The sequence below is a fragment of the Ischnura elegans genome, chromosome 1 (genome assembly GCF_921293095.1).
Source record: "Ischnura elegans chromosome 1, ioIscEleg1.1, whole genome shotgun sequence".
Taxonomy (NCBI): Eukaryota; Metazoa; Arthropoda; class Insecta; order Odonata; family Coenagrionidae; genus Ischnura; species Ischnura elegans.
This window is the reverse complement of record NC_060246.1, coordinates 11,271,712-11,291,628: the sequence shown is the minus strand read 5'-3', so window position 1 is coordinate 11,291,628 and position 19,917 is coordinate 11,271,712. Positions and strand designations below refer to the sequence as shown.

Here is a 19,917-nt window from a genome sequence, read left to right as displayed (position 1 = left end):
AGCTAGAATGCGCTGAATTTAGGTGGGGGGGAAATCAATATTTTGAAGTTAATGAATTGTTGCCAATTTTTTTCAAATTTGAGGCCACATATTTTGTTGTAAAATGTGGCCTATGAAAAGCGGTATGCGTCCTCGCATGTAGTCGTGTATTGGTAATTATTGTGTAAAGTTTCTGCTTTACACAATAATTACCAATACCCACGAGAGAGGAATGTATTTTGTGGTCTCAGCCAGGTGAGATGCAGACTCTGGAGCGGCGTGGGCTTCGCTAGGCTGAACGCGGTCTGGCTGCTGGATGAGGAACGAATCGGAAATCATCTCCATTCACGACCCAGAAATTATTTCGCCGTTCTCACTTGCCATTCGCTTACTCGTCGGGACAATGGGGAGGCTGGTTGTAGGAGTTTTGGGCCACAGATTGAAGGTTCTTGGGATCGAATCTCGGGTAAAGCCTTCGGACACTCACATAAACAAAAATCCTCATTAGTGCCAGGTGGCCCAGGGAAAGGAAGTTGGCCTCGAACTGAGAAAAGGCTATCATCGAACCTCAACAACGTTGTACATGCGTGGTGCCAAGAGTGGTGGGGTAGAACTAAATACAAGTCTGTACATTGGTGGCGTAAGACGCCCTATGATCCCCATGTATATGTTGGGGAATGGGTTAACTTAAAGCTGAAGTTAACTAATGGTCAGGTGAAGCTAAATATGTGGAAGTTTGTTCAAACACATCCCATTTCAATTTGCGCATAGCTCTCCTGTTCTTACAGCTGTGTGAGCCCGGACTTGGCTGCCGATGGTTGTTATCATCTGTTCGCTGCAATGAAGAAGTGGCTTGGGAGGCAGGATTTCGCTGACGATGCAGAACTTATAAACGCTGAGACACATTGTTTTAAATCGCAGGCGGCCGAGTTTTATGCAGAATCAATTGTTAAATTGGTAAAACGGTGCGACAAGTGCTTGAGTAACGAAGGAGACCGTTCTGAAAAATAGAAGAGAGAGATGGAGAGAGAGACCTTTGATATTCAAATAACTTTTTTTCCACTCTGCTGGTTTGTTTTTACAGCGATTCTGAGGTTACTTTCGGAATCGCTATATTTGTGGTACAGCCCCGAAAAAGCTACAGGATTCATCAAGTGTGGTGTATTAGGTTTTCGGATGTAAGATGAAATAAAGGTGCTATATCGTACTTTTCAGGCTGAACGTCGAATACGCGACAAATATATGAGATCCGGCAAAGAATAATACGCGAACTAAATAAAATACGTTGAAAAGCTGCGCGATCCGTCAGAAAGTGCTATGAGCGAAGAGAGAGCATCACATCACTTACAAATGAATTAGGCTGAGCGCCGCTGTGGGATAGAGGGCTAGGTGTTGAGCTTGAGGTATTTGGAAGGGATATCTATCAGAGCTACGCGTAGAACACCATCGTAGAGCCTCAATATATTTCTAGGCCCGACAGAAACTATATACTAAAAGAGATAATGTCCCGATCGGATCTAGTTTGGAATTCGTTGTCCCCAGCATCAAGAAATGGGTCTAGCTGTGAAATGGGGTTGTTTTTTTCCGACCCAAAGTCGCAGTTGAGATAATTTCGTTTATGGATTCGATAGATAAGTTATAACGAAAAAAGTCTTCCTCATTTGTAGTCATTTTCTCATATCTTGGAAATGAAAGAATGCCAAAGTTGCCGCCCACTTTTCATGAGTAAGCTACGCCAATGAAGTTCTGGTTCATTGAGTCGTTCTGAGAGTCCTAGTCTTTTATCATTACAGTGGTTATAACAACGAACCATGTGAGATGGATGCGCGATGCCGAGAAGCTGCAGAGAATCGGTGAGCCGCTCCGCAAGAGTCGGTGACATCCGTAACTTATCAGCGAAAGGGTTGAGCACATCGAATTTCCCCGTGAGTTGCTCGAGGATCAGGAGACAGTTCGAAAAACGGAAATTCGCGTATCTCTTTATTTTTCAATCGCTATTGCAATCGACAATAGGAAAAAAGTGGTTAACGAACACATTATGTCAGAGATATTATTTTTGGTTCCTTTCCTTTTTAATTGCTGAACACGATTGTTAGGTTTTCCTAAATTACTTGCGACTGGTTAGCGATTCTTTTTCACGGAAAAATTGAAAAATTATCGATTTTTTTCGCGGTTGCTAAATCAATTTTAATTCGAATTTTGCATTCCAGCATGTAACATGATCTCAAATATCACATCTACAATCTACATCTACAAATTACCCTGCGAGCCACCTCTAGGGTGTTTGGCAGGGGGTGATCAATCACCAGCATGCAGCATGCATTTGGACTCCCACATGCACACCACACCGTCCAAGAAACGTCCCGTATAATAACAAACTATACTACTATATGCTGTTAGAAATAGAATATAGAATAGAAATTCAGAAACATGCAGTAAGTTTTACATAGGTTAGTAGGCTACACTACAAGTCATGCAATCTATTTACGCGCTCTATTGCTGCCGTTATAATCTCTTATTGATCGTGGAAAAAATGACATTCGGAATCTGTCTGTTCTGCAATCTATCTCTCTTATTTTATTTATATGATCTGATCTTCCGTAGTACGTTGGCGTCCGCAAGATATGGTTAACTTCGTCAGAAAAGACACTGCTCTTGAATTTATCTAAAAGGTTTAGTCTATTTTTCAATCTACGGTCCGACAGAGAATCCCATCCGAGTTTATGTAAGAGGTCAGTTACACTAACAAGACTATCGTAACGACCTTTCACATACCTGGCAGCTCTTCTTTGCACGCGTTCTAACTCTGTTATCAAGCCTTTTTCATGAGGGTCTCAAACACTGGCAGCGTATTCCAAATGTGGTCTAACGAGGGAAAAGTAGCTAATTTCTCTCACTTTGTCGTCGCACTTTCCTAATATTCTTTTAACAAAACCCATTTTACGATTAGCTTGACCGGTTATTTCTCGAATGTGTTTATTCCACGATAGATCATTATTGAGTCTAACCCCTAGATATTTCACAGATTCAACTGCCTTTAACTGCGTGCCCCGAATGACATAGTTACGCTGTAGGGAGTTATTCTTCTTCCAGAAATTCATTACGACGCATTTTTCCAAATTTAATTCTAACTGCCAAGCATCGCACCAAGCTTGGATAGCAGCAAGGTCATTCGTTAGTTCATCTATATCTTTGCTGGAACGGATTTCTCTGTAAACTACAGCGTCGTCTGCAAATAATCGTAGCTTACTCTGCACTACTTCGCCAATGTCGTTTATATAAAGAAGGAATAGGAGTGGGCCAATGACACTACCCTGAGGAACGCCAGAAGTCACTCTAACCTCATTGGAGACTGCACCGTCTAATACTACTCTTTGGACGCGGTCGCTCAAAAATTCTCTAATCCAGGAAATGACATCTTCGTCTATACCATAAGATTTCAGTTTTATTATTAACTTTCCGTGGGGTACTTTATCAAATGCCTTTTTGAAATCAAGAAAAATCGCGTCTACTGGAATGTTGTCTTCCCCGGAGACTAAAATATCGTGGGCGAAAAGCGCTAACTGAGTTTCGCACGATCTGCATTTCCTGAATCCATGTTGAGTTCCCATTAATAAGTTTTGCGCGTCTAGGTGTTTCATTACCGAGCTGACTACGATGTGTTCAAGGACTTTGCAAGAGATGGACGTTAAAGATATCGGCCTGTAATTAGATGGCTGTTCCTTGTCTCCACTTTTAAATATTGGCGTTACATTAGCGATTTTCCAGTCATTAGGTACTTCGTGTTGCTTGATGGATTTACTGAATATTAACTGCAAGTAAGGGGCAATTTCTGAGGCTAGTTCTTTATATACGCGAGCAGGGATTTCGTCTGGACCAGGTGATTTATTTGGACTAAGCGATTTCAATATATTTTCTATTCCGAGCGTACTAATGTCAATAGCTGGCATCTTATGTATACAGGGATTGTCATCGGTCTCGGGTGAGTTTTCGGAAGGCTCCGTGAACACGCTCTTGAAGTAGGAATTTAATAAATTGGCTTTATCGTGACTGCTTGTCAACACATCTCCATTGTCGTTTCTCAGGGAAGATACGGTAGATCGTTTACCTTGAATTTCCCTAACATATGACCAAAATGCTTTTGGAATGCAAAAATCACTTGGTAAGGTAAAAACTCGTACCATTTTTCCAGCATTTTCCATCCACTGTTTTATGTTACTTCTTCGGTTTCCTCGTTATGAAAGTTTTTTTTCTAGTTTCGTAATGTGGTGGTAATGAGAGGGTATTTTTCAATTGCTCTCTGGGCTGTAATTAGGGCAATGTAGGAAATTTTTATATAGGTTCCAAATTTTCTAATTTCTGTTTCACTAACTCCAACCAAAAAAGCCGCTTATAAAGAACTGCGTCAAAGAATTGCTTCTCAATGTGGGATAATGTTGAAAGATCTAAGACTCATGTTTCAGCAGCTGAGAATGCGTAATTGGACCAAAACTTATCTCTCCATCATTATTTGACTGCTACAATCCCGTATGAATGGGCTACCTAGAAATAATGGAATTAAAATGCATGCTATGTGGAACTCAATGCCAGTTGTACCTACATTCACTCCATCGCGTACCTTTTTTGCAAACGGCTGGCGTTCCCTCACGCCTGTAAAGGGGGCTTTTGGAGTAGTGTTACGATGTAGACATATTATGAGCATGCGGTATCTAGTGATGTAAAAATCGAAAATCGAGATTAAGTAGGTAGTTATAGATCGAGAAAATCGAGAAAAGTTGGAAAGGCACTTCTTCAATCATCAAGAAAGCATCTCAGAGGCTTTGCAGCGACCGGGAAAATCGGGAATGGTGCGTGAATTTTAAGTCCCTGGAATTTTGCATGAATTTTTGCTACAGCCTGGGATTTCAAAATCTTTTACTTCTAATTATTTTCACAAATAGTTTTACCAGTTCAACGCTTATTTTCTGGTCTAAAATGTGTTTGTCGTAATTTTAAGTAAGTGCAGTAGCTGAGTGGAATGTTTACATCCGCCTCTAAACGCTGGGCGTCGGACAAGACAACAGAATCGAAATGTCTAGCGCTCTTCACTCAAGTGAGATCCAAAAACACGGAGAATAGATTGCCAGGTGACGTCAGCATCTACTTACGAGGGCGAAGCAGCTTCTTCGCTTGCAGTGGATAAGTATACATTTTATATGCAATACGCGTTAACCAACCTACTCCCTGTCCTTGTGAATACGTAAATATAATATTATTTAAAAGTATTGAAGTAATTTTTGATGTTTTAAAATTCTTATAATCACTTAAAATTACTTAATTCTTAAGTAATCACGTAATATTATCATGGAATTTTGTCAAATTTTCCTGGAAAACCGGATGAATTATGCTTTGTGAATATTTCTGCTTTGATTGGTTGAACACCACGATCTCAATCAGTCGATCTTTCTTAAAAATTTTACTAAATCCGAATGGTTCCAAGCGGTGATCCCAAAACTCACATGTGCGTGCTTTTGTTAATTTTTAGTACTAATAATTCAATCGTGTAGTATGATTTGATATGTTTTGGGATTCTTTTCTGCTTCTCAAATGTTGATTTTGAGTTTTTTAATGAAAAATGAACATGTTGTTTTATGAACTGTATTTTTTCATAATAGAATGGTGTAATTTTTAGATTAATCCATCTTTGTTTGCACAGTTCGATTTTTGTTGAAAATTCTAGCTTTTCATAACGGTTAAAAATAGATTGCTCGAAAAATCGATTTCGGCCGACATTTTTCATCACTAGTGGTATCGCACACCCTTGGCCTAGTTCAAGGTGGGCTCTCCCCTTACATATCAGAAACAGCCTCCGGGTTGAAACGATGAGTGAGGGGCGATACTTAGCTAACTATTTACCTAGTGAGTCATCGTGCTGTGGGAAGAACCCTGTCTCAACGATTTTGGCTCCACATCTGCCTTTCGGGGTACGTCCTCAGAGTTAGCGTCTTATTTGTCATGCTTGGTGCGAAATATCCCGTTCATGTAGTGTTTCTCACTGCTCCGCTGAAATTGAACATTCGTCATGATTTACGAGTGCTGGCGTGAATATCCCGGGGAGGGCGGGTGCTGGTTCGACGAATTGCATTTATGTGCATAGTGCGTGTTAATAGCACATTCTTTTTTCATGAACAGAACCTCTATGTTCCTTCGTACCCACTGGAGGACACCTGTGGGGAAGCAAACTTAATTTTAGGTGTCATTTCTGGTTATTGTCATCATATCTTTGGATGATTTTGAACATTCGTGCTTGCCTTTAATTATGCCAGTCCACATCAGTTCGCCGGTCCATTCTAGAATTGAGAAAACACTTTTTTACTATTATTTCGTGAGTATTTCATTGAATTGTAATTTTGAGTGTGTGAAGCGGTCCAATCATTGGTGCCAAATCCGTCTTTTTCTTTAATTCAGGGTCATTTCATTACGTGATGGAATTGGCATGACTTTTTAGCGGGCATCGAGAAAGAGTATGAGGCCATTTTGTTGTGAATATTCCGCTTGTGACGGCCAACTCCCGATCCCTGGCCGTCTGTCTGTTGCACTCTGAAGCGCTCGCTTCCGTAGCCGTCTCCGCCACTTCCGTCCACCTACCGCCCATCCGTGAAAACGTAAACCGCTTCGTTGAATCCCCTTTATTTATTTACGTATCCATTTAAGGACGAATGTGTCACACTCGGCGGTTTCATGGGAACAAAAGAGAGTCGCTTAAATAATGACTGCTCACCTATCTCTATTCTGTTTAGTTTGCTTGAGCATAACATTTTTACAAGTTTTGGATTGCGAACGTTATGCTAAAATACTTGATGGTCCTGGGCCCGTACTTAACAAGGGGTCATTTTAAGGAGTTTCTTCTGCAATTGCGCAGAGTGAAACAAATTGATGAAATACTTCGAGCCGGCTGTGACATCTTTTCCGTTTTATCAACGTTTTTTAGTTTTAATTTCATATGTAAAACGTGCATAGCTCAAAAAGTCGTGAGGCGTCGTGTCATCAGTTGATTTATTCATGTAGTATCTTATTAGGAAGCTCTGTGTGTAGTTTTTTTTTTCAATTCATAACAATGTATGTAATTTCTTTTGGTGTCAATTTTTCGCCTGTAGGTAGTGTTACATTTCGTCGTCAAAGCGACAGGCATTTTCATGTGGGCGTATGAAAATTGCGATTATATTGCTCGGTGAACCCAATTTTTTTAACGAAAGCCAGTAAATCTCCATAAGAAAATAACCTTTCGAAACTTTCACGAAATTTAATTGACTTTTTTCCCCCGCTTTCACGTTTTTTCCTCTATATGTCCATGAAAAATGTCTTTACGAGCGCTGGACGACTGTGAGGAGGTAAAAGATAAATGCTGCTTGTAGGTATATTGACGTTTAATTCGTGCTGGGAAAATTGGCTAAGTATGTACGGTTTGGACTTGGGGTTTACGAGTGCAATTACTTATTGTTAGAGCGAGGATTAAGTGACTTGGGGCCAGAAAGTGGCGAGAAGAAAATTTTAGGATTATGGGTAAACTTAAGCTCAATCAGGTGGAATGTTATGTATCCTCTTCTCACCTGGTTAAATCTCATTAGGTTCCTGGCGTTGTATGGTTTTGAGACCCCATTGTGGGAAGACGTTTGGCGCATACCAGACGGCTTAAAGATGGAAGTGTGTGTTAGAGAGAGTGACACTGGCTCTCTAGAGGTCGTCAGGGGAACGGACGAGACGAATTGAGGTGGTGCGAGAGAAAATAGAGACTGATTTGATTGGCGTTCGTTTGTCTGACGTGCTGTCGCATTAAGGAAGAAAACCGATATTTGGGTATAGCATTAATATCGAAGCAGGATGTGTGGGGCGCTGAGTGGAAATTATGTCAGCTGTAATGAGTCTTGCATATGAACTTTCGATCTGACATCGGAGATATTACATCATGATTTACAGTTTGATTATGCAAATTAATTTCGAGGAAGAATGATGAGTTCGAGTGGCAATTTTTCCCCTCAACAATTCTTGGGATCAACTTTTTACCTCTGATTTGCGAACTAGATGTGACGTTAATGGGAACTGCCATAGTTGATTGAAATGGTGGCGCTATAATTCTGCTTCTCCGAATGGCGCAGTTACATTTCCGTCACGAAATCTTCCCCGAGGATTGGGTCATAAAAGTCGCGTAAAGCGCAAGGGGAGGCAATTCGGTGAACTGTCGCCAGGTGTCGCTAGTGTGGGGGGGAGGGTCGGGGCGTCGCGTCGTGTTTGTTCCTGGAATTGGTGTGCAATTAATGCGCTTCCTTCCACTCTGACTAAAAGCCTCCCTCCCGCCCTCCCTCTGGATTTCGGCCGCGGGTTGGAAGTCATGCCATTCGCAATCATATGATCTAAGCAAAAGTTTCTGGGAGAGCGATCGCTGAAAGGGTGCTGGAGTTCACGGGTTGACATTTCGTACGAGTGACAAGAGAGTTGTCGCGGATCAAATGAATTCAGGGTTTCGATTTCATTGACTCCTTATCTATTTTTTTCCGTCTTTCCTTTTTTCCTTTTATGAAATATTTGGGTCGGTTGTCATTTCTTCGTTCTTTTCCCCTTTACTAATAACAAGTACTCATTTCTCTCGCTCGATCGTTTATTTTTCGCGACGTGCTTCTTGTTCCCTACAAAGGCTATCAAATTGGAATCTTTAGGGTGCCTATATGGAGGAGACAGTTGTCTTCATTTTCTCGAATCTCGCATTTGAAAATCTTGCCTCAGTATTTCCTCAAATGTGAATTCTTCATGTTTGAGATAAAGGCAAATGTTGATGCAACTCCTCATTGCACTCCGTGGAAATTTCAAGATGGTTTCGAAATTTCTATACGATCAGTTCGTCGCGAAAAACAAGTTACAATCGGTTGAGAGGGAGTGAATCGCCCTCTAAGCAAGACTCCAAAGCGAGAATTTAATTTCGTGAGGTCAATAGAACAGATTTGAATCAGTAGTGTCCAGTTTTTTACAGTATTTATTACTATTATTTACAGTATTATATGAATTTGAAAATGAATTTCGTATTTAATTATAACGCAGTACTGAAACCCAGTTCTTGTGAGTGGAATTGCCGTGTATTGAGATGAGATTTTAAAAATGCACGGAATAACATTTTGGAGAAGAAATTAATGAGTTATATATGATTACCAGACATCTTTAAATCCCTTCGTATTTTGAAGGACCAATATGGAAAGAGTTTAAAATTAAATCATATCCAAAGAAGTTCTTTAGAGATTCACAAAAATCCCAGCAAAACTTTCAGTGTCACTTAAGGAGGCATTGATTTGTGTCACCTATTGAACTTGAGGAAGTACAATTTCCGTCGTAGATTGAGGAAATTAAGTATATTTTTGCGGTCATAGACGCAGGTGTCGAATAAAATGCATACTTACTAGAGTCGGAACTATCTCCTGTACACGTTGACAACATCTCATCAATTTTGCGGTATCGCATATATTTGTATTCGTGTAATTTACTTTCTTCTAGCAGCAAGCTCAAAGCAATCTCAATTTGCAGCCTATTAAGCAGCGAGGAAAAGCGATTGCTGAATTATTTTTTTGCTCCTTTCATCCAAATGCCTTTATTATTTTGAAAGTTGACAAAAGCACTCCAAAGTTCTCAGAAAGGATCAATAGTTAGCACATTCATTAAAAATACGTGTTGTACGTGTGAATAGGAAAAGAATGTTTGTTTTTGAATTACTGTGCTCGTGCCGTATCTCACAATCTTTTCGCGACAGACCAAAGAAAGCAATTGGCCTCTTTTATTTTACTTCCATTAATTTTTTTATTATCGTAAGGAATTCGAGGCACATTGTTTTTTACATCTTGAGAATGAGGAAATCTTGGGCATATGAGCAAACAAGGGTTTTATGTTTATCTTTTCGAAATTTTTTCTCCCCCTACTTATGAATCACTCTTTTATCCTCAGTGAATCATCAGACTCTGTATGTTTTTCATTGGTGATTAAACGCCAATATATGCCCATGTTCATTTTTGAAGCACGGATTTTTGCCAAAAGTCAGTGGTAGACGTCGCTGAAATATATTACTTCCAATGTATTTATTCATCAGTCGGAATGATGAACTGTCAATATCGGAATATGTTGGCTATTTCCTTGATTTTAATTTTCCAAAGATTTTGCTTAGACCTCTTGAGCATCGCCTTTGATATAATGCCCGATGTGAGGCTCTCAAATAGTTTTCGGTTGGAAAAAAGTTGGCAGTATTTGTTAGCTGCTCAAATATTTGGTGAATGGTTATCGTCTCGATCACAAAGATCAAATTATGGGAGTTAATTCGATGTAGCGATGGTCGGCTCAGAAAGTTTAACTTATGGTTAGCGGTAGTGTAAAAAAATATCTTGAATTCTCCAAATTTCTCTCTACAAGTACAATGTATTTGCTTCTCTGTGATGTTAACTCCAGAAGAAATTATGTTTTCCGACTACGCCTGCGAAAATCATTCGTTATGGATCGCATTGGAGTCACGGAATCCGTTTTTCACGTCTACATCTACATAATACTCTGCGAGCCACCTCTAGAGTATTTGGCAGGAGGTGATCAATTACCAACATGCAGCATGCAAGAGAACCGCCACATGTACACCGCACGGCCATAGAAATATTTCGTATTATAGCACAATATACGTGCATATTCATGCAAGTACAAAACTTGCCAATAGTTATGAATTCCTATCGTTGGTTAGCTATTAGTAATTTCACTGTGGTTTAGCAATTGGGACAGCTCTTTGCCGGGGCGATTGAGGACGGCGTGGGCGCCATGTAGGTGGACGCCAAGGTGACATACGGACACAGCTTGGGCGGGGGTTGATTGTGCTGGGAGGGGGGTGAGGGGCGGATTCCGCCCTGATTAAGAGGCGAGAAATTGATGCTGGTACAGTCGAGGAAGGGAAGGATTAATGTCGTCAAGTTGGATAGTTGCTTTCATCAAAGGTATTCATTTAATATGACCCTGTCCTCCTTTATCAATTTTATAATTACGCGCAAGTGACTGAAATGAAGAAGTTCCGGTTTACTTGGAAATCGGATGTCCAATTTAAACCCATTCGATAAAGCTCGCAATGGCAGGCGTGGCGACTCTAGCCGAATTTATATGTATGACGTCTTGCGCGAATATCTTACATTGCGAGAGGTGATTTTCGTGAACCAAGCTTCTTGGCTACAGTTGGGAAGGAGAGCAAGGGACGGCCCCGAATTAGTTACACAGGACAGGTTATAAAGGATGCAAGAGAGATGAAATGCGTCGCTATGAAAAGATAAGCGTATAGGAGAGAGGAATGGAGAGCTGCGTCAAACATATGAGTATTAACCAGTAGGCCAAACCAATCTTTGGTGGCTGATTTTAAATATCTATGAAGATTAATTATATTCCTTGATCGAACCTCTCTTCAGCTTATCTCTGAACTCCGATCGAATTTCAATCAATGTGCAGCAAATGACTTAATTTTTATCGGAAGTTCTAAACAACACGCAGAACCAGTTGTTAATTTGCACTTATCAACGAGATATTTTCCTTGAAGGTACTATGCTCTTAAGTTCGACTCATTTCGTTGATGCTCAAACTGTTTGATTACCAGGGAGTCCCTCTTGGCCATGAATGCATTTTATAGCCTTTTATTATTATTAAAATAGTTATTAGTGTATAATTGTCGTTTGCGAAATGGAAATTTTGAAATTATGGGTAAAAGGAAATTGACTCTTTGTGCAACCGTATTTGGTCATGCAGGCGGTGGCGCTACAAGCTTCTCGCATTACGTAAATCCTAGCGTGACTTGAATGAGAATTAATTAATACAGTGAGTGTGAATAAATTGACGGTTATCTTTTTGATTACCCTCACTTTCATTTAGAACCGCTCATGCGTGCTGGGTCTTAGATATTCCTTTGTTTTTTTAGCCTGAATGTGACTCAACATGTCGTGCCTTAATATCACTCCTTTCCCCTCGGGTAGCGCTGGCTGAATTTTCGACCATAGTCGTAACAGCATCATCGGAAAAGAGATATTTTAACTGTTATTTTGTGTGTACGGCAGACATTCGTGAATGTCACTGTTGAACGAATACTTACTTAGTTCCCCTGACTCGTTACCAACCGTAAAATGTTTTTCCCTTCCTCTTTATTTGTCTATTTCCAAATGATGCATGTCCCCGCTGTTCCTCTAAAGTCTCAATATAAGTGAGTTTCCATATTCGCTACTTCCTCTTCCCCTTTTTAAGTACGGAACTCCTTTTGCTAGTATAATTAAATATCCTTTGCGATAAAAAAGGAGAAATATTTACCATTTAAATGCATGCTCCCATATCCTGATGGCTCGTCCCGTGACAGATATTCGGTTGGGAAACCCAGGCAACCATAAATACAACCCTGGAATCGTTAACATTTACAAATGTCTCTCGCGTGTTTATATAACCCATATATCCGAAATACGCCGTATGCTTTTTGAATCAAAGGACGGAGTGGAATTGTTCTGTCGTTGTGACTCGTTTGAACAGAAGCTTAGATAAGGAGGGGGCGTGGAGCCCCCATCTTACCACTCCCCACCACCAAATGAGGAATAATAAAGAGAACATCCAGTACATACATAGTGTGAGCTAATTTGATGAATCATGCGCGAGGCATTATCAATGCCTACTGCAGATTTTTCGGTCCAATAATAATGCTAGTCTTCTGGAGAAGGGTTAGTGAGCGATTGGGTGTTTGTGTTCCTAGTTTAATCTTGTACAGATTAAATACAGCCTAGTGACTAAGTATCTGAGATAAGGGTAGCAAAGAATGTCATTTATAGCGAGACCAATTATCCCGGATAGTTAAAAATGTTTTGAAGACAATCTGTAGCCATCCAGAAATGCACCTGCTGTTTAAATGGACCTCCCCACTCCCCCGAATATTTTTTTCTTTCCACGGCCCTTCTTCTAATGAGAAATTCGGGTGGATGAGGTCGTTCGCTCAACCCCGAAATCGCAATTGATTTAAGGAATGCGGGGGAATGAAAGGGACAAAAGAGTCTTCATTCAGCCATTCGCTCATCATTTTAAAAATTGAAATGACCCCAATGTTGCTGCCCCACGTTGTATTGAGTTGGTGACGTTTTTAGAGAGTTCTGGTTCATTTATTAGTTCGTAATTGGGAATTGGGGGAAGATATTTTTTTAAGAGAGTGTCAACTGCAGCGAACCGCGTGAGGGAAATACGCGAGGCATTGGAGTAGGCCTAGGAGTAGCGGTGACCCGCTGCGCAGGAATTCTTGACCTCATCAAACTATACGCCGAAGGATTAATACCGTCGATATGTCGCCTCGATTAGCTTGAGAAGTAGGTGACGGAGCCAGAAAAAGAAAAATATCACTGAATTCAATATAATTGAATTCTGGTCGCATAGAGCCGCCCGTTGTAGCCGTTGAATCCCGTCTGGGCCCTTCAAACATGGCCGACTCAAATGTATTTTTAAAATAGGAAAATTCACAAAATTGGATTGAAAAGGTTGTACATTTTGAGGTTAAAAATGCCATGTGGGATCCAAGTGATTTATACGCATTCTCATCCGATGAGAGCGGAGGAAAAAATTCCAAAGTTGCGTAATTTCACATGCATGGAGCGCAATTCTCCTCAACGTCCTTATCAATATGGCCAGATGCGCAATTTCATGGCTTCACTTCACAGATAGTATCATCATTTCATTTAAGACATCTGTGAAAAATATGCGTCAAAGATTTTGTTAACGCAATCGCAATCGAGAGTAAAAGAACAGTTGCTGAACGAGACCGTTGTTATTTTGAATAAAAACTTTTGGGCTATGTCGCCACGTCTATTCTTGGGTGGCCCCAACGTTTCCCGACCGATGCTAGTCGCTTTCTCAAGGGATTCTGCAATCAGGGGGAACTTCATGGTTCTCTTAGGCTTGTTTACCGATATTTTCATTATTTTCGATTTTGATAAGAATTTGAAAAATAAAGAGTCCCTTATTTTTTCCGTTTTACGATACGTAACTTACTTCCCCTTCTACTCGCATCTAAAAATCGACGCGCATAAACCTTACGCAGTTAAGTTGATTCTAACTGACTCTTCTCACCGCTTCTCCTCGACCTTGGGCATCTATCTCCATCCGTCGATTCTCGTTCTCCATTCGCCCAGGTTTTCGCTTCGCCAAGGCAACTCGAAGCGAACATTTTCTCCGCGATTATTCTCCTTCTTTTCGCCCCGCCTATCGCTCCAGTTTGGGCAACTTCGTTCTCTTGGCGAAATACTGTGACGTAAGCAATGATGAATTACCCACTAGTCAATGGTCGAAAAATAATTTCAGCGATCAATATACTGCCTCAGCAGTCCTAAACAATTGAACGGCGCGAGGCACGTTGGTAATTTCAAATCACATCTCTAAAGGCCTGGTTACACGGTACATGAGAATGTACAAGAAAATGTGAGAATGTCTGAATCTCAGAATGAACGCGAAAATGCACCGTGTAACCACGCAAAATGTAAGAATGTATGAATTTCTGAACGCCTGCTCTAATTTCATTCAGACAATCATACAATTTGAACTCAGAGTCACCTGGTGGCAAACGACACATTCATTTCATCTGGCTTGTATAGGCGACTTCTTTGTTTACGTACGGCCCCGATAGTTATTTGGATTCGATATGATCTTGCTTGACTTGGATATCTCACTGATTGGATATGGGTAGCGAAAGAATGGAACACAAGAAAAGGGGATGGGTAAAAGGCAGGATCAGATGGAAAGGCCATTAATGTATGAACCGCGAGAATTGTCCAAGAATGAGATCCAAATGATCGTTAAAAGGTCATAAAAAAGCCTGTGATAGGCAAAGAAATAAGTTTCAAGTACTATTTACGCTGTATTTACTCGAGTTCCTGTTTTTGAATCAAGACTGACTGAAAAACGAGTCTAAATTTTAGGTGTTGCGTTGACATGCAGCGAACGCTATGGGCATCGCAGTAATAAATATTGAATTTACCTTGCCAAAAGCCTCATATCTCTAGTATATTCCTGTAGCGTGCGCCGATTCACAGGAGAAGGGTGGAAGGAAATCACGACACACTCGCTTTCAAGACTAAAATTCAACTGCCTTTATTATGTCCTGTTTTTTATATCACAAGGCTTAAGGGCACGAGAAAATTGAAAAAATGTGCTTCTATTATGGAACACTACTATCCTACAAAATTTGAACGATATCGGCGAAAGACACCTCTTGAATATTCCTTGTTAGGGGCTCCATTCGACGAGAGGCCGGCCGCCCCTTACATTCCTTATTTTTCTCCGTGGTTTAATCGTAATCAGTATTTACTCTCGTAAACAGCCACTTTCCTTATAATTTGATCCTACAATGGGTAGAATGATAGGTACATTTATAGAGTTGTTTACAAAGTGAAATAAGTAACTTGATAAAATCCTGCGGTAGCCATGATTTAAGAGTGTACTTACGTTGAGGATATCCCGTTGACAATATAGATAATGTATTTGACTCCGTTCTGTGAATCATTAACCACTTATTCCTCTTATTTTTGTCCTTTCGAACACAAGCAAAAAACTTCTCCGGCGAGTAAATAGAGGTACTAGACGACGGAGCACTTTATATGGTTTTATGGGATACATGATTTATATGGTTTTTACACGTTTTTCTATTGAAGGTCCATGCTGCAATACACTTGCTGCATTAATCAAATGATGTAGGTGTGTGACGTAGATCACAATCTGCTATCAACTTATTTGGATTGAATATTTCCAAAGCTCCCCAAACAATCGCCTTTATTTATTTCAACAACGCCTTGGCAAACCAAAATATTCACAATCCGAAGTTTGACGTTAAAACAGCAATTATATTCGCCAAATATGCGTTTGAGGCTCCACATAGACAGTTTTTTTATCCACTTCCTAAGCCTGTCATCAGTGGATGCCGTGCCGTGGTGTAACGTGCGCACGCTCCGTCACGTCTTTTCAAACAGTCGAAGAAGATTTATTTTTAATGACTCATATCTCAGCTATAAAACATTATTCATCCGCGAAATTTTCGGCAAGTACATTTGAGGTAATTATCTTATTGTTCTAGTAATTTAAAATAGTTTACATGTTCCCCATTGGTATATACTTGAAGTTGAAATAGTTTGTTGCGCATTTAAAATGTACGAAAAAATGTCCGAAAAAATGTACCGTGTAACCACCTACTCGTGGATCTTGTCCATGAGAATGTACAAGAATCTGTTCAGAAAACCATTCAGAAAAATGTACAGAATCTTGTACATTCTAATGTACCGTGTAAGCAGGCCTTAAAATGTATTACGCCATGTGTTATTTATTGCGTGAGACTATCAAATTGTTACCTTAAGTATTGTTGTACAATATTGCCATAGGCTGATCTAGGGGGAGGAGGGGGCATTGCCCCCCTCCCCAGACCCTTGAAAAATATGCAAGATTTTTAATACGGTCCCATTATCATTGCGTTCGTTTTGTATTAGTATCCTTGTGCGCCCCCCCCCCCCCCCAGAACAAAATCCTAGATACGGCCTTGCTTGTGCCTCCCCCAGGAAGAAATCCTGGATCCGCCCCTGAATATTGCTAATTCATTAGTCGTTTTCCGTAGTTGAACATAAAACCGTTCTCTTTGTATTTCAACTTTTTCGTAGAAGTCAACGATGAGTCCAAAAGTCACTCCGGTGAAAATTATGGGTTAGTATTTTCAATTTTAATCTAACCCAGAGGGAACAAAATGAGAGATTTATCTGTTTCTTGTGGTTTTATTACGGAAGAAAATGATAAGCAGCTTATCTTACGCTTAGGAACTTATGTAAGGCAAGAATAAGATTTGAAGGAAGAATAGGTAAGGAAAGCAGTCAAATATTCTCATATTTACCAGAATCAGGTCCCAGGTCTCGCGCAGCGAGTCGATGAGCTAAAACTCTGATGACGTCACCGACTCGGGAAAATTGGGTTGCAACTTTGGCATTTAAAAAAAATTTCAATGTTGAAATGAGAAAATGGCTGAATGAGGAGCAATTTTTGTCCTCGCTCACCTACCGAAATGATTTTAATTGTGATTTCCAGGGTGTAACGACCCCGTTTTCGCTCGTATTATAATAATACGAAGTGCAGCACAATGCGTGCGATCCCTTGTGCTTGCTCGCTATTTGGGCAGTGTGTGTGTGTCAAGTGAGTGAGTGAGTGAGTGTGGGTGGGAGCGTGCAACAGCCGAGAGGGGAGCCCCTTTTAAAGGTGCGGCGCCTTCCCCAACCCCTTCCCCGCCATCCCCCCTCCCTCTCCTCCCTCCCTCCTCTCTCTCTACGCGCATGTGTGTGTTTGTGCGTATTGATCATACTCCTCTCCCTCGCTCTCCACACGTCACTCACCACGCCCCCACCCCACCCCTCTGCCTCGCGCGTGCGCCCCCTTCCCCTACCCCCCTTTAAGAGCACGAGGGGGGGAGGGGAGGAGGTGAGGGGGGCGTCGTCGTCTTCCTGCCCTGCCACCGAACAGGTTGTTAGTTATCTCCCCCCTCTGCCGCGGTTAAGGTCATGTGTCGAGTATGCGGAAAGTATTATATGTATGTGCGCGATACCACCACCACTTGTACTACTCGCGACGCAGCCTCACGGGTGGCTTCCTTGCACCGAGATTTACTCTCAAATCGACATAAATTATTGCTTATATTTCTGTATCCATAAAGATGATGAAGATAAAATGAGGAAGTCCTAAGAAGAGTGGGAGAAAAGAGATTTCTTCTACAAACCTAAATGAGAAGACAGGAGTACATATATTGGTAGTTTGCTACATTATGAGACATGATGGCCTAATTAAAATAATCGCCTAAGGACAGGTGGAAGGGAAGAAGGCAAGGGACAGCCCGGAATGAGTTACGTAGGGAAGGTTATAAAGGATGTAAAGGAGAAGAAGTACGACACTATGAAAAGGCTAGCGGATAGGAGAGAGGAATGGAGAGCTGCTTCAAAGCAATCTTTCTACCATCATCTCTTCAAAGTCATCTTTCTACCATATTCTATTAATAGAATTTCTATAGCAATTCACTCATCCCCCCAGTTTTTTTTTAATTCACATCGTCTCTAATGACGAGGGAATTTAAAAAATTTCCTCTGCATATTATGAAGTGTTTTCCATCAATCATTAGCTGATGAATTCTTGTTTTTTTCCCTAAATTTCATCCAAAATTGGATGTTTCTTTTCTGTAATAAAGAAAAATAATTCATGAATGCCTTTACTTTTTTTACGTTTCCCTTCCTCAGTAATGGATGTAGCCATCTCCAGGGGAGGCTCGGAATCTTATGTCTGGTCTCATTCAGCCAATTTTCTTGAAAGTTCATCAAACACACCCATTTTATGTGCTGAAGTCCCACTGAGGAGAAATCATTTGCCATGACTGGAATTGAAATCATCTTCATCAGTCAATAATCCTGGGATTGGTTTGACGCAGCTCTCCATTTCTCTCTTCTATCCGCTAACCTTTTTGTAGCTACATATTTCTTCTCTTTTACATCCTTTATAACCTGTTCTATGAAACTCATTCGGGGCCGTCCCTTGCCCTTTTTCCCTTCCACTTGTCCTTCAACGATTGTCTTCATCAGACCATCGTGCCTCAAAATGTGGCCAACTAAGTTGTCCCGTCTTCTGCGTAAGGTTTTTAGGAGACTTATTTTTCCTCCCACTCTTCTTAGCACTTCCACGTTACTTACACGGTCGATCCATTTTATCTTCATCATTCTTCGGTAGCACCACATTTTGAATGTTTCCACTCTTGACTTCACTGCTGCTGTTAATGCCCAAGCCTCGCTTCCATGGAGAAACATACTCCATATGTAGCATCTGATGGATTGTTTCCGTACTTCCATGTTTGTATTCTCAGCTGTAAGAAGAGGAATTGAAATACAGATCTCCTATTAATTGTTTCCATGTGCTCTACGCTTTGGGCTGCCAAAATATAAATTTTCCTCCTTGGAGTTTTGTTGGCTTTGGAGCGCAAGGTTGTGTACACTGCCAGACATGCGATTTTAAAGAGCAGCACCACGGTGTGTGCGTTTTTACATTCTCTAGGCTGAAACTGAAACCCTTTCAGGTTCAGGGAAGATGTTTGTGAAGAAATTAATTGTGGTCTAAAAAAATGGCATACCTGTATGGAGTCCCCCACAAGTTGTATGAGACTTATGTTAGTATGTCTTGCAGTGTGCACTACCTTATCCTCTAATGTCATCATAGACTCACAGGGGAAACGGAATGCCTCAGCAGCTTACATTGTAGAGTACATGGCACAAATTCAGGGGAATAGGCCCCCTTGAATCTGCTCTTTTACTGTCATTTCTGCAGGAGGCTTTCTTCAAGTTATTAACTACTTGACTTCTCCTCTTTCACTGTTATTTCTGGTTTCCATTTCTTATCTCTGGGTAATTTTCAAGTACTTGTAACCTCTCTTCTGGATTCAAAATCGTGTATTCTCACGTAATAATGGTAATAAATATACTTTCCTTTGAGAACTTGAGCTGCCATTCATCTCTCATTCTCTCACCTCTCTTTGCGCGAGACCTATTTTGGACCACTCAAGTCTCTTCTGTTCCTACTTAAATATTAAAGCCTGCTATCAGGTACTATGTGTGACAGCAGCCCCTATCCAATTTGAAAATCATTTCTTTAATAAATGATTTTAATTTTTCCTGGGAATTAATATTCACGTATTCCTCTCAGGCTCTACACCAGATTAATTCAGTCGTATTGGCCGACGTTTTGGAAAATAAAGGTGAACATGAAATAAAGTTAAAAGCAAGTTCTTGTCTTCTATTCTCAAGGCATGTTACTGTCTGAATGTAGAATTTCACTTCATTTCCTTGACCTTTATCTTATCAGGCACACTGTTTGCCTTTCATTCTGATGGTC

The 19,917-nt window shown here is 40.6% G+C and overlaps 1 protein-coding gene across 1 annotated transcript in view; it reads left to right on the top strand.

Moving 5' to 3' along the window:
- Positions 1-19,917, top strand: part of LOC124154302 — a 121,047-nt gene that overhangs the window by 71,138 nt on the left and 29,992 nt on the right. The gene's annotated exons all lie outside the window — the stretch shown is intronic.